This window comes from Bos indicus x Bos taurus, chromosome 23 (assembly GCF_003369695.1).
Source record: "Bos indicus x Bos taurus breed Angus x Brahman F1 hybrid chromosome 23, Bos_hybrid_MaternalHap_v2.0, whole genome shotgun sequence".
In the NCBI taxonomy this organism is placed as follows: Eukaryota; Metazoa; Chordata; class Mammalia; order Artiodactyla; family Bovidae; genus Bos; species Bos indicus x Bos taurus.
This window is the reverse complement of record NC_040098.1, coordinates 32,070,219-32,083,837: the sequence shown is the minus strand read 5'-3', so window position 1 is coordinate 32,083,837 and position 13,619 is coordinate 32,070,219. Positions and strand designations below refer to the sequence as shown.

Below are 13,619 nucleotides of genomic sequence, written 5' to 3'. Positions count from 1 at the left end.
CTCATGAGGTACTCTGCATATAAGTTAAATAAGTAGGGTGACAATATACAGCATTGGCATACTCCTTTCCCTATTTGGAACCAGTCTGTTGTTCCATGTCCAGTTCTAACTGTTGCTTTTTGACCTGCATGCAGATTTCTCAGAGTGCAGGTCAGGTGGTCTGGTATTTCCATCTCTTGAATTTTCCACAGTTTGTTGTGATCCACACAGTCAAAGGCTTTGGCATAGTCAGTAAAGCAGAAGTAGATGTTTTTCTGGAACTCTCTTGCTCTTTCAATGATCCAACAGATGTTGGCAATTTGATCTCTGGTTCCTCTGCCTTTTCTAAATCCAGCTTGAGCATCTGGAAGTTCATGGTTCATGTACTGTTGAAGCCTGGCTTGGAGAATTTTGAGCATTCCTTTACTAGCACGTGAGATGAGTGCAATTGTGCGGTAATTTGAACACTCTTTGGCATTGCCCTTTTTTGGGATTGGAATGAAGACTGACCTTTTCCAGTCCTGTGGCCACTGCTGAGTTTTCCAGATTTGCTGGCATATTGAATGTAGCACTTTCACAGCATAATCTTTTAGGATTTGAAATAGTTCAACTGGAATTCCATCACCTCCATTAGCTGTGTTTGTAATGATGCTTCCTAAGGCCCACTTGACTTCACATTCCAGGAGGTCTGCCTCTAAGTGAGTGATCACACCATCATATTTATCTGGGTCGTGAAGATCTTTTTTGTATAGTTCTTCTGTGTATTCTTGCCACCTCTTCTTAATATCTTCTGCTTCTGTTAGGTCCTTACCATTTCTGTCCTTTATTGTGCTCATCTTTGCATGAAAAGTTCCCTTGGTATCTCTAATTTTCTTGAAGAGATCTCTAGTCTTTCCCATTCTATTATTTTCTTCTATTTCTTTGCATTAATCACTGAAGAAGACTTTCTTATCTCTCCTTGCTATTCTTTGGAACTCTGCATTCAAATAGGTATATCTTTCCTTTTCTCCTTTGCCTTTCACTTCTCTTCCTTTCACAGCTGTTTGTAAGGCCTCCTCAGACAACCATTCTGCCTTTTTGCATTTCTTTTTCTTGGGGATGGTCTCCAATCACTGCCTCCTGTACAATGTCACAAACCTCTGTCAATAGTTCTTCAGGCACTCTATCAGATCTAATCCCTTGAATTTATTTGTCACTTCCACTGTATAATCATAAGGGATTTGATTTAGGTCATATCTGAATGGTCTAGTGGTTATCCCTACTTTCTTCAATTTAAATCTGAATTTGGCAATAAGGAGTCCATGATCTGAGCCACAGTCAACTCCCAATCTTGTTTTTGCTGACTGTATAGAGCTTCTCAATCTTTGGCTGCAAAGACTATAATCAATCTGATTTCAGTACTGACCATCTGGTGATGTCCATGTGTAGAGTCAGCTCTTGTGTTGTTGGAAAATGGTATTTTATATGACCAGTGGATTATCTTGGCAAAACTCTGTTAGCCTTTGCCCTGCTTCATTTTGTACTGCAAGGCCAAATTTACCTGTTACTCCAAGTATCTCTTGACTTCCTACTTTTGCATTCCAGTCCACTATGATGAAAAGGACATCTTTTTGGGGGTGTTAGTTCTGGAAGGTCTTGTAGGTCTTCATAGAACTATTCAACTTCAACTTCTTCACCGTTACTGGTTGGGGCATAGACTTGAATTAACGTGATATTGGATGGTTTGTCTTGGAAATGAACAGAGATCATTCTGTTGTTTTTGAGATTGCATCCAAGTACTGCATTTTGGACTCTTTCATTGACTATGATGGCTACTCCATTTCTTCCAAGGGATTCTTGTCCACAGTAGTAGATATAATGGTCATCTGAGTTAAATTCACCCATTTCAGTCCATTTTAGTTCACTGATTCCTAAAATGTCGATATTCACTCTTGCCTTCTCCTGTTTGCTTGATTCCAATTTGCCTTGATTCATGGACCTTACATTCCAGCTTCCTATGCAATATTGCTCTTTGCAGCATCAGACTTTACTTCCATCACCAGTCACATCCACAGCTGGGTGTTGTTTTTACTTTGGCTCCATCTCTTCATTCTTTATGGAGTTAGTTCTCCACTGATCTCCAGTAGCATACTGGGCACCTACCGACATGGGGAGTTCATCTTTCAGTGTCCTATATTTTTGCCTTTTCATACAGTTCATGGGGTTCTCAAGGCAAGAATACTCAAATGGTTTGCCATTGCCTTCTCCAGTGGACCACGTTTTGTCAGAACCCTCCACCATGACCCGTTCATCTTGGGTGTCCCTACACAGCATGGCTCATAGTTTCACTGAAAGAGAGAAACTATGCTTTATCACATCTTAGCTACCTCAAACAAATGCTGAAACCTTCATGACCTATAATTTTTATTTTCTGGATCTCTTCAAAGCCTGCAGGGTTCACCAAGGAAAAGACAGGGTTTAATGGCACCAGCACCTTTACTAATAACTAAATAGAGATCCAAAGGACTGAAACCTAACTCCTGAGATTTCTGTACTGCAGGATATCTGGTTTATATGTATGCTTATTCAATGTGTTCTCAACTTTTACAAGAAGCTTGAAATTACAAAATGAAACATTATTTGAATATCCAACCTCCCCTTCTTTATCTTCTTATTCCCCTTCATCTGAAAATGTCAAATGCCCTAGGAGAAGAATGCTTTATGGGCAGTAAAATGTATTAAAATAAAATCTAATCAGAAGATCCTAGCATTGTCATAAGTATACATAAAGGGAAATAAATTTATAAAATAGATAAAATAATATAGACATTAATAAGTGACAAATTTGATATTTCAATTCAGTAGGTAGGCAAAGATAATTTTAAAATAAACTGTGATGACATAACTAACTTTGCCTTTGGCAGAAAACAGAGATGAACATTTACCTTCAACAAGTAACAAATCACATTTCAGATTGATTAGTGATTTAAATACAAAATGTAAAATAATAAAGCATGTAGTTGCAATTAATAAGAAAACTCAGAAGAAAAAAATATTTACTTGGAAACTATAGCATAAGAAATGTTTGAGCAACTAAGCTTTAGTAAAAATATGCTTTGGTGAAAGCCTACAAGAAAAGTAGGCGATCTTAAATGGCAAATTCACATAAGAAAGAAATCCACCTGAAAATTAGAAATAAATGTGTCTAAGAATGAGATGATGGTGAGGGGGCTGCTTTGGTTTATCACTTCATTGTTTTAACCTAGCTAGGACAGTATCCTTAAGCTATCTTCATTTCTTAGAGTCTTTATGAATTGTCATAGTATTCTGATGCTCTCACATTGCCTTCCAGTGGTCTTCTAAATTGTTTCTTCATAAGTTTGAATCGTCCTAAAGAATATAATTGCCAACATTTTCACAATGTAATTGGTAAAATTTGAACATTAAAATAGTCCAGTCCATCACTGAATTTTATCCATTGGTACCCAAGAGCAATTTGATACATGCTGCTGCTGCTGCTGCTGCTAAATCACTTCAGTCCTGTCCAACTCTGTGCCACCCCATAGAAGGCAGCCCACCAGGCTTCCCCGTTCCTGGGATTCTCCAGGCAAGAACACTGGAGTGGGTTGCATTTCCTTCTCCAATATATGAAAGTGAAAAGTGAAAGTGAAGTCGCTCAGTAAGTGTCCGACTCCTTGACCCCATGGACTACAGCCTACCAGGCTCCTCTGTCCATGGGATTTTCCAGGCAAGAGTACTGGAGTGGGTTGCCATTGCTGTCTCCATGATATATGCTAGCATCCTTGAAAAGTATACAAGTCAGTGTTCATGAATTCTTTTTTTCTTTCAAAGGTATTTCTATTTTATAGATACCATGAAATTTTATCCTTCCATATTGCATTTTTCTATGCTTAAACGCTGTTACTGATTATTATATTACTCTGAAACAGAAAAATATATTAAAAGATAAATATAATTTTAACTATTTCTGGTGTGTGTTTTGTATTTCAAGGGTCTCCCCCCTCCCCCAGTTTGAGTTGTTTTCAAGTTTAATAGTAGCAAGTGACCAATAAAAAGTAAAGACGTAATTTTTGAGAAGCATTTAGTATATGAAAAGAAAATTTGTAGTAAGAGAGATAGCACTTTTTTCCTAGCCCTCGTGTCTGTGGGTGAAAGCTTCCAGGGGTTGCAATGAGAAGATTTCCGTAGAAGTAAGTGTTATCAGAAATTTACAGAAAGGGGATGTGAAATCAAGTAAAAACAGACTTTTTAACAGGTCCCACCGAGATTTGAACTCGGATCGCTGGATTCAGAGTCCAGAGTGCTAATCATTACACCATGGGGCCTGTCTTGGACAAATACCTTCTAAATTCTTTGATGATATAATTCTTCCTCCCTAAGAACCTTGATGTGGTTTTCTAAAGGGTAGAAATACATTTTGCATTTCCTCCTCTAGGATTAAGTCATGAACCCTTACCTGTCACATGCCTGTATCTATCATCTAAGCCAGACTCTACTGCAAAACATTGCCTCCCTAATGTTAGGAATCGGCCTTTCCACCCACCCATTCTCACGGAGTGCTCGGTTTTATGATAACCGTTTTGTACTGTTACTTCACCCAAGGCTCAGAGTTGTCCTACGAGATGGGGATCATGATCTCTATTTTACAGATGAATAACCTGAGGCAGAGACCTGGTGTCTTTCACCCTTCTCTCTCAGATTCTATTACTTCACGGAAAATCGTCTTTTTCTAGGGTGGTAAGCTGAAGCTCCAACACTTTGGCCACCTGATGCAAAGAACTGACTCATTGGAAAAGACCCTGATGCTGGAAAGATTGAAAGCAGAAGGAGAAGGGGACGACAGAGGATGAGATGGTTGGATGGCATCACGGCCTCGATGGGCATGTGTTTGAGCAAGCTCCGGGAGTTGGTGATGGACAGAGAAGGCTGGTGTGCTGCAGCCCATGGGGTGGCAAAGAGTCGGACACGACTGAGCAAGTGAACTGAACTGATCTACCTCTTTTGCTGACGCGTTATGGAAAGATTTACCAGAGTCGCAGACAAGACACTGACATTTAAGGAAAATGGAATTAAACATGCTTGGAAGATGCGATTGGAGTAAGATCCCTGCTGCCCTGGGAGCACAAGGTGGAACCGGGGAGGTGAGGGGAAAAGGAAAGGAAAGGCCCTCGAAAGTCTTCCTAGGACCGAGTCGAGCCCCACGGTCCTACTTTCACCAACAGAAAATATAGAGACTCCCAAATGGACACAGAGAAGATTCCCCTGCTGCCGCATCTGTTTCCCGCACACACTTCGGCGTCCATATTTGGTGAAAACCTGCAAGACAGTCAGTTTCTGTGATGGGTCCTGGTGAATATTCTGAGTCGCATCCTAATCCAGTATCTCCACAAACTCCTCAGGCTGGCTTTTCGCGGGCAAAAATACCCAGCACAAGTTTAGCAGTGTGTACCCAGCGATTTCTTTAGCGGTACTGGGGAGTCTAGCTTTGCTCGAAGCAATTTCCTGAAATTCGACGCCCGTCGGATGAGACTGACCTAGCTGAAATACTTTCATGATTTGCAGATTGGGATTGCTTTCCAGGATTTCAGATTTTAAACCGGAGGCGGGTTTCGGAGTCCGTGCGCCTCTAGTGGATTTAGACCATGAAGCGCAACTCCCACTACCTGGGGCGGGCGTAGGGGGGCGAGTGGAAATCACCAAAAACAAAAGGCCAGGTTTCTTCCAGGATTCCTTTACAGAAGGATTTTTTCAGGGTGGCTTTTACTGGACAAAATCTTTAAATTGGTTCTTTTCCGAAATGCTGGGTTGGGAGTTTTCCTCTAGAACAGGCGAAGAATGGCCGAAGACTGTTCCTTGTTTGCATAGAGTGGGTAGAAGACCCTCAGGAGAGAGGGTAAAGATCCTCTACTGGAGATCCTAAACTGTCAAAACCTGGCGGGTACAAGAAAAACGTCCTTACAAAGGAGACGCTTTTAAACCTGAGCGGGGAGAACCCAGGTAGATTCCTCTTCTATCCGCATAACTTAGTCAGCAACGGATATACCAGCCCGATGACATTTTCCAGCGCCCCAGAGAATAGTCCCAATGGCCTTGACTCTGCGTGATTCCTGATATGTTAGCAAAAGTGCACTGCGTGAGGAAGGGGCCTTGACCTGTGCAGCAGCCGTGCCCCGTGTAGCAGAGAAAAGGCCTGTACTTCCCCAGGGCCCCATCCTACAGCTTTCCCAGACTCACGCCCTCAGGCGAACTGTGATGAGGACAGCAAGTGAAGCCCTTCCAGCAAGGAATAAATAAAGTGCAGTGTTCAGAGGCTAAAGTCTCCTTCCTGCACCCCCAGCAAGGGAAAAAGAACGCCTTCAGATTAAATCCTCACTTTCTATGCAGCGTTCAAAAATCTTCAACTGGATGACAAATGTGTAATTAGCTCTTTTCAGAGGCTAGGCCCATGGCAGGCACTGGCCTCCCCCTAGCCAATAGATAACCACAAGCAGGCACATTCAGACTTTAGAATGACAGGGCAAGCATGTAGTCAAAAGAGACTTTCTTTTCAAATTCTCATTCAAAAGTGCAAAATTCAGTGCTCTTATTACATATCCTTCCTCAACTCCAAATTGAGCTATTGCTGTGGCCTCATTAAGACAAAGTCATGGTTGACATTCACCTTCAGGGAAGTTTCTGCTCCAGTCCTGGGCAAAGTCTGGTTCTCAGAGTTTACTGTAGACTTGGGATCATTGAAGGAAAAGAGTGAGAAGAAATTTGGGAAAAAGCAGAGCAGAATGTTTTGTAACCAAACATGGACACAAGCTACCCTGGGTTCTGGGATGAAACTTTATGCACTCAGCAAGTTTTTCTTTTCTCTTTAATTTATTTTTTTGTTTCTTTTGGCCACATATCTTACAGGATCTCAGTTCCCCAACCAAGGATAGCTTGGAATTCTAACCACTAGGCCGCCTGGGAACTCTGCACTCAATATTTTTAAACTCCTAACAGGAGCCAGGGATTGTGGGACTGAGAAGTGAAAGGTGAACAAAGCCACAGTACTGGTCTCTCCCCTAGGATATCCTCTGTCTAGAGCAGCAGTGGGGGAGTTATTCAACAAGTAATTAAAACGTGAGATGGTAGGAGAAGGGGACATTTGGGTGCTGAGGAAACACAGATGGAGCACGCGAGCCTAGACAAGGGAGCCGATGAAGGCCTGGGTAAGAAGTGCTGAAAGGTCTAAGTTAATATTTGAGGAATGAATAGAGAATCAGAACTGGGGGCAAAATGGAGGGCAAAAACGTTTTGCTGTTAGTAAATACGGAAAGGAAAAGAAGATGGTAGAAATAATTGTATCATAGCTTGTGACTAGAAGATATTTTGGAGGGACGAGTGTAACAGGAACGGTGACAAACGAGGTTGGAGGTGTGGCCAGGTTAGGTTAGGTTTCAACAGTCATGAAAATGTGGGGAGCTGCCCCCAGCAAAGTGGAAATAACTTGTCCTGTACTGGAATTCTCAAAGGTGATAGCAAGGGCTGCTCACTCATGGGTTGCTACCCACAGTTTGAAGAACAGTCCCACAAGATCAACTTTGTGCAGAGGTATTCCTAGCATGTCTAAGAATTGAAGGAATTTGCAGTTATAACGGGAAGAGGTGGCCTGAAAGTGTTAAGGGCGCGGACTGCTAGTCCATCTATCGTGCTCTGCTCCTGTAGGCTCAGATGCCTCCTCTGAGCGCCCTCTGTGAAAAGCCCAGCCGCGAGAGAGAACAGAAACGCTCCGTGTTTATCGCCTTCTAATCACAAATTTATCACCTCTCAGTTTAGACTTCCTTTTCCAGTTTTAGGATAAAGTGGCCATTCTTTTAAAACAAAGTTCTTTTGCCTGCTCACACAGATTTCTTTCTAGGAATAAAGCAAAGGGAGACAGCGGAGAGACGGCGCCTCCGCATCCGGACCTGGGCAGACCTGGGCACGGGTTACAGGACGGGCGGCTTCTCCTGGGAGTGCTGGATTCTGAACACAGCTTCGCTCAGCAGCCGGTGGGCTCCGACTTCCCATCAGAGAAGACTCTGTTACTATTGCTCGTTAAGACTGACGTGTGGTGGGTTGGATTACAAGAGAAAAGGGGAAACGCTGGGACGAGATTGCAGAAGTAAAATGGAATATGGAAACAACCAGGAAGGTCCCACCGAGATTTGAACTCGGATCGCTGGATTCAAAGTCCAGAGTGCTAACCATTACACCATGGGGCCCACAAGGGAAGCTTTTGAAAAAGTATCTCTTGTGGCAAATATTCATCTTTGAGGCACTAGATGCCAATTACCAAAATTTAAGCAACGTGACCCCCACCCCCAACCCTCCAACAAAATTGTACCTTCTGGAGGGGTAATTTTGAAAATGTGTGGGTGTTTTGGTTGTCTCACATGGCTTAGTGGCACAACTGGTTTTCAGGTCAGGGCCAGATGCTGGAAGTCCAGTGATACTCAGGACATTCCTATACCAAGAATTATCCGTAGAACAGCATGACTTTTGTAAAACATTTTCATCTGGATTTTCAAGGATCTTTTCTAAGGGTGAAGTCCCTGCTTCCGCCTTTGTACCCTCTCACTTAATCATCTTCTCATATACAACTGGCAGTGCTGTGTGGGACCTTGTTAGGATTATGACTTTTATTCTGAGATAGGATGTCACAACTTCTGGTTAGGTGTTCTGGGGCACTCCTCTTTGGAATGTATGAGATGTCTGATCATTCTGAAGCCACCACACAGTTAGGGAGCCAGATTACATAAAAGTGCTCAGGCTGGGAATTCCCTGGTCATCCAGTGGGACTCTGCACTTCCATCCATGTGCAACCAGATTGGCTCCCTGGTCAGGGAAAAAGATCCTCCAGGTCAGTGGCCAAAAAAAGAAAAGTTCTCTGAATGTTAGTCCTAGCCCACAGCCAGTGTCAATTGCCAGACAAATGAGTGAAGATGCTTTTAGATAATTCTAGCCCTCAGCAGTTGTCCTGTAAATGACAAGTCAATGATCTTCTGCCTAAAGCCCCAGACATTTTAGAGCTGATAGCCATTGCAGCTGTGCTCTGCCTAATTCCTGACCACAGACTCCATGAAGATTAATAAAATGCTTTGTGCCATCAAGTTTGGGCTGTTTAGCATGCAGGAACAGTAACCTGAACAGGTCTAGAAACAGGAATTTTCTTGACCTAATCTTAGTTTTGCTCAATGAGAGTGTTCCCAATATTTTGCCACCATAAGTAATGTGAACATCAGTGTCTTTCTATGGGCCAATTTGTTTGTCATATATTTTCAAAATTAATGTTTTTTCACAAAATTGGCAGGCTTGTGTGGGGTCTTGTGAGAGTGGGATGATTAAAGATAAGAAAACTCCCCTCTTTAAATAACCATCTAAGTGCTATGTCCTTTCATTATATTAAGCTGTAAAGAGACATTGGTTGGCATGTCATTGACTCAGTGTACATTCTAGGCTCTGGGCTTGGTGCTGGGGTATGGCTGAGAATAAGACTCCTTTGGTAGAACCCACCTCTTCAGGAATGGTTTTATAACAATTTTATTGTTTGTTTTTCTGGATGTAGATCTTAACAGAGATGGAGTGATCTTCTCTTGCTTTGCAGGGCATTTTTTTCAGCAGCTATCTAGAAAACTTGCAGGTTGTTGAGGCTCCATGCAGAAATTAAGTTGAACAAAGATAAAAAGATGAGAAGTTGAAACTTCTCATCCCATGGCTCCCTCTGCTCCAGCCACAGCAGCCTTTGGCAGTTCCCAAAACACACTAAGTAGGAGCCTGATTTGGGTACTTGTTCCTTTTGCCTGCAACAGATTCCCCCAGGTAGTGACTCACCACTTTATGCCAATGACTCCTCTGTGAGGCCTTGTCCAAGTGCCTTCCTTAAAATTACCTTTCTCAACGTCCTCTTTCCTTTCTTTATTTTTATCCACATCACCCATTAAGGAGCTGATATATTAAGAATTTCATTAATTTATTAATTATCTGGCTGTAAAAAGTGACCTAATGTGTTGTCAGATTCCTTTTCTCCTGTCCAATATGAAATTCTGTGCCAGTATTTGAAACTACTGTCTGTTCTCAGCTAATAAAAATGTGGGAGTGTCACTTGATTTGTAAGACAGGTCCATGACCAAAAATTAGACCTTTATTGCAGCGTACTTAAATACAGATCAATGCAGTTTGCAATTCTGATTCCCTGGTTGCAAAGGTAAGAATGTTGTGTTTGTCATCTCTTTTTAACTGGTTAAGAAAAGGACTACTAGTTCCCCTAATGGATTAGTGGTACTTTCTCTGTCTCCATCATGCTCAGAAAAACAAAGAAACATCTATGACTGATAGATAATTTAACAAATAATGTGAGAGTCTGCTTCATTTAAATGACCATACAATTAACCTGGCATCTAGAATCATGACTATTTCAGAATCTTATTTGATAAACTCTTCACGGTTCATACCTAGAGGTTTTATACTGAAGTCCTATCATTGTTTTGCCAAGTGTGCTCATGATACAGAATGAAGCCCTTTGTGTAACATTCAGACTGCTTGCTCAACCCTTTGCACTGCTCCCTTTTGCCCACTCCTGTAGACGTTAATCCCACCAACATTCCCAGTGCCTTGAATGTGACAACTGTGTTCTTACTTCATCTGCCCAGAATGCTTTTTGTACACCACTCCCCTCTGCTGGTAACTATTATTTATTTTTTGCTCCTTGGGTTTTCCACATACATCTCTACTGAAGCATTTATTATCTTATTATTTCATTTGTTTGTTTATGGACAATGTGCACATATGACTAAAAATTAAAAGTGCGTAAAAACATCACAATCAAAAAAGATTTTCTATCCATCCCTGCTCCTAGGCTATCCAGCATCCTTTCTGCAAAAATAACCAATAGTAGCAATTTGTGTAGTAGTCTTCTGGAGATATTTTAGATTATACAAACCCATGTATACAAAAATCTACTGCACATTATCCTGTATGTTGCTTTTGGCCCTTGACAGTAAATCATGGAGATCATCACCTATCAATACTTGAGGAAACCACATAGTGGTTACAAATACGGATTCTGAAGCTAGACTACTTTGGAATAGAAATAAGCACAGGTATCTGCCTCCTTAGCGCAGTAGGCAGCGCGTCAGTCTCATAATCTGAAGGTCCTGAGTTCGAACCTCAGAGGGGGCAGCTCTTTTTAAGACTTCTCGGAAGACTCGAGGCTCACTCTTTGAGTTTGGAAGATCTCCTGGAGAAGGAAATGGCAACTCACTCCAGTATTCTTGCCTGGAAATTTTCACGTACAGGGAGCCTGCTGGACCACAGTTTACGGGGTCGCTAAGAGTCGGGCACGACTGTTACTAGCTGTACATTTACAGGTAAGTTTCTCATCATCTCTGGACCTGTATTTTATAATCTATAAAACAAGTATAAACTAATTTAACTCAAAATATTGTTATAAAGAATAAGTGATTTAATGTATACAAGGACATTTTGGGATTTCCTCTATGGCTCAGCAGGTAAAGAATCCGCCTGCAATGCAGGAGACACAGGAGACGGTGGGTTTGATCCCTGGGTGGGAAGATCCCCTGAAGAAGGAAATGGCAACCTGTTCCAGTATTCTTGCCTGAAAAGTCCCATGGACAGAGGAATTTGGTGGGCTACAGTTCAAAGGGTCGCAGAGTCGGTCACGGCAAAGCACACAAGGAAAGTTTTAGGACATTATCTCGCAATGTCTAAGCAGTAAATATTGCTACTAATATTATGCAAAAGAGCCTTCAGATTTGTTTTTACCTGCAGGTAGAATGATATACTGTAATGTTCTATTTTATTGTTCACCATTCAGATTATTTCTAGTCTTTGGTTTTACAAACTGGGCTGCTTGGAAAACTCTGTAACATATCATTTTTCACATTTTCAAAAATGTTAAATTCCTAGAAATGAGGTTGTTGGGAGTATATGTGTGTTTTTAAATACGCTGGATACCGCCCACTTTTCCTGTATGAAAGTTCTCCCAGTTTTCAAGGCCACCAGCAGTGACTGAGAATTAAGTTCAAGAACAGCCTTATTTGGAATTTTCCATTCCTATCCCAGCATACAGTGACTATCCTGTAGTGAATAGTAGATGCTGAATAATATTTACTAGTTAACTGGATGAAAGGATGGTTTAGGAAATACAGTTGGGTTTTGGTGGCAGCAAGAACACTTAAAATCCCTTTGGCATTAAATCCCATTTAAATGTTTAAAATTGTTTGCTATTATTCATTGAAGATTATTAGAAGACAGAATAGAAATAGTTAACTTCTACTGATCACTTTGAGCAGTTTTATAGAGATTTCTTTTAGAACATGGAAAGCGCGGTAAAAGAAAAAAGCATTATTGAAAGTTTGTTAATACTGTAAAGCAACAGGGTGTGTGTGTGCGGGGGGTGTTAATAATAGAAAATTAGCTAGAGTCCCACTGATTTACCGGCTTTCCAGTAGAAAAAAATGCTTTATTAATTAAAGTCTTCTTATTTATTATCTCATGTTATTCTGATACATATGCAAAAATACCGGAGAGAAAAGGACAAAAGAACATTGAGTGACCAAGAGCTACTAAACTCCCTCTAAATTTATCATCGCAATTTTTGAGTTATTTCCATTTTACAGAGGAAAGGTCTGGTGATCCATACCTTACATAGCCTATGGCAAGACACAGTCAAGAAGTGGCCTAGTTGGTCTAAGAATATAGCACAGTACTCAAAACATGGCTAATGCCCAATAACTTTGAATACATGAAGTCATGCTGTAGGAGTGACTGATAAAAACAAAGTCCTGTTTCAGAGCTTTACTGTCACTTTGCTTTCAGACGTGGCGATTATGACCTAAGACAGGCAGTGGATCCTACTGCTAAGAGCATGGACTTTAAACTTGGCTGCCTAAATCCCATTCACCTAAAATTTTGTGGGGACCTTTGGTAAATTACTTGTGTTTTGCCTTGAGATGATGGAGATGATGACACTACCTACTCCGTAGAACTGTCCTCACAATCTAGCATACATTGTTAGCACACTGTAATATGCCACATTGCACATGGTGTGTTTGCGAACAGTGCCTTCCACAGAGTGGAATACTCAGAGTGGTTAAATTTTTCCATGGCCACAGAGCAAGTGGTGGAGCTGGGGCCAGAAGTTAGTCCTTCCGTTCCTAATCCAATTCAGGCTGAGAGCTTCACTACATCTTGTGTCTACATCTGCAGTTAGGCAAGTAGCAACTGGAGATCCACGTTCACTGGTCAATCTCCTTTTCGTGCCCAATACATCTCAATCCACAGGATCCTTTCTTCCTTCCACGGGTACCATACCGTCAGCCTCACCTTATCCAAGAGAACTCTGCTACTTCGGGAGCAGCCTCGGCTGGTATCTCCTCCTCCGCCTTTGTTTGAAACAAGGAAGCGGGAGAAACGAGAACTGCTAATCTGTCCCGCCGAATTTCTCTGTTTTCAATTTGGTCCGAAAAATTCAGCTAAACACCTGGCTTCCCCCTCCCTTTGAAAGTACATCTCCGCCACCCCCACCCCACTTTTGTCTTTAGAACTTCGATTTATCTGTACTCTCAACATGTTAAGACAGTGGCAAGGCGGGGAGGGACTATAAATTA

General features: G+C 41.6%; 3 non-coding genes across 3 annotated transcripts; 1 reads left to right on the top strand and 2 right to left on the bottom strand.

Moving 5' to 3' along the window:
- Positions 1 to 4,232: 4,232 nt before the first annotated feature.
- TRNAQ-CUG lies at positions 4,233 to 4,304 on the bottom strand. The gene has a single exon. It is a non-coding gene; the product is annotated as a tRNA-Gln (tRNA).
- Positions 4,305 to 8,141: 3,837 nt separating this feature from the next.
- Positions 8,142 to 8,213, bottom strand: TRNAQ-UUG. The gene has a single exon. It is a non-coding gene; the product is annotated as a tRNA-Gln (tRNA).
- A 2,883-nt stretch (positions 8,214 to 11,096) lies between these two features.
- TRNAM-CAU lies at positions 11,097 to 11,169 on the top strand. The gene has a single exon. It is a non-coding gene; the product is annotated as a tRNA-Met (tRNA).
- Positions 11,170 to 13,619: the final 2,450 nt, after the last annotated feature.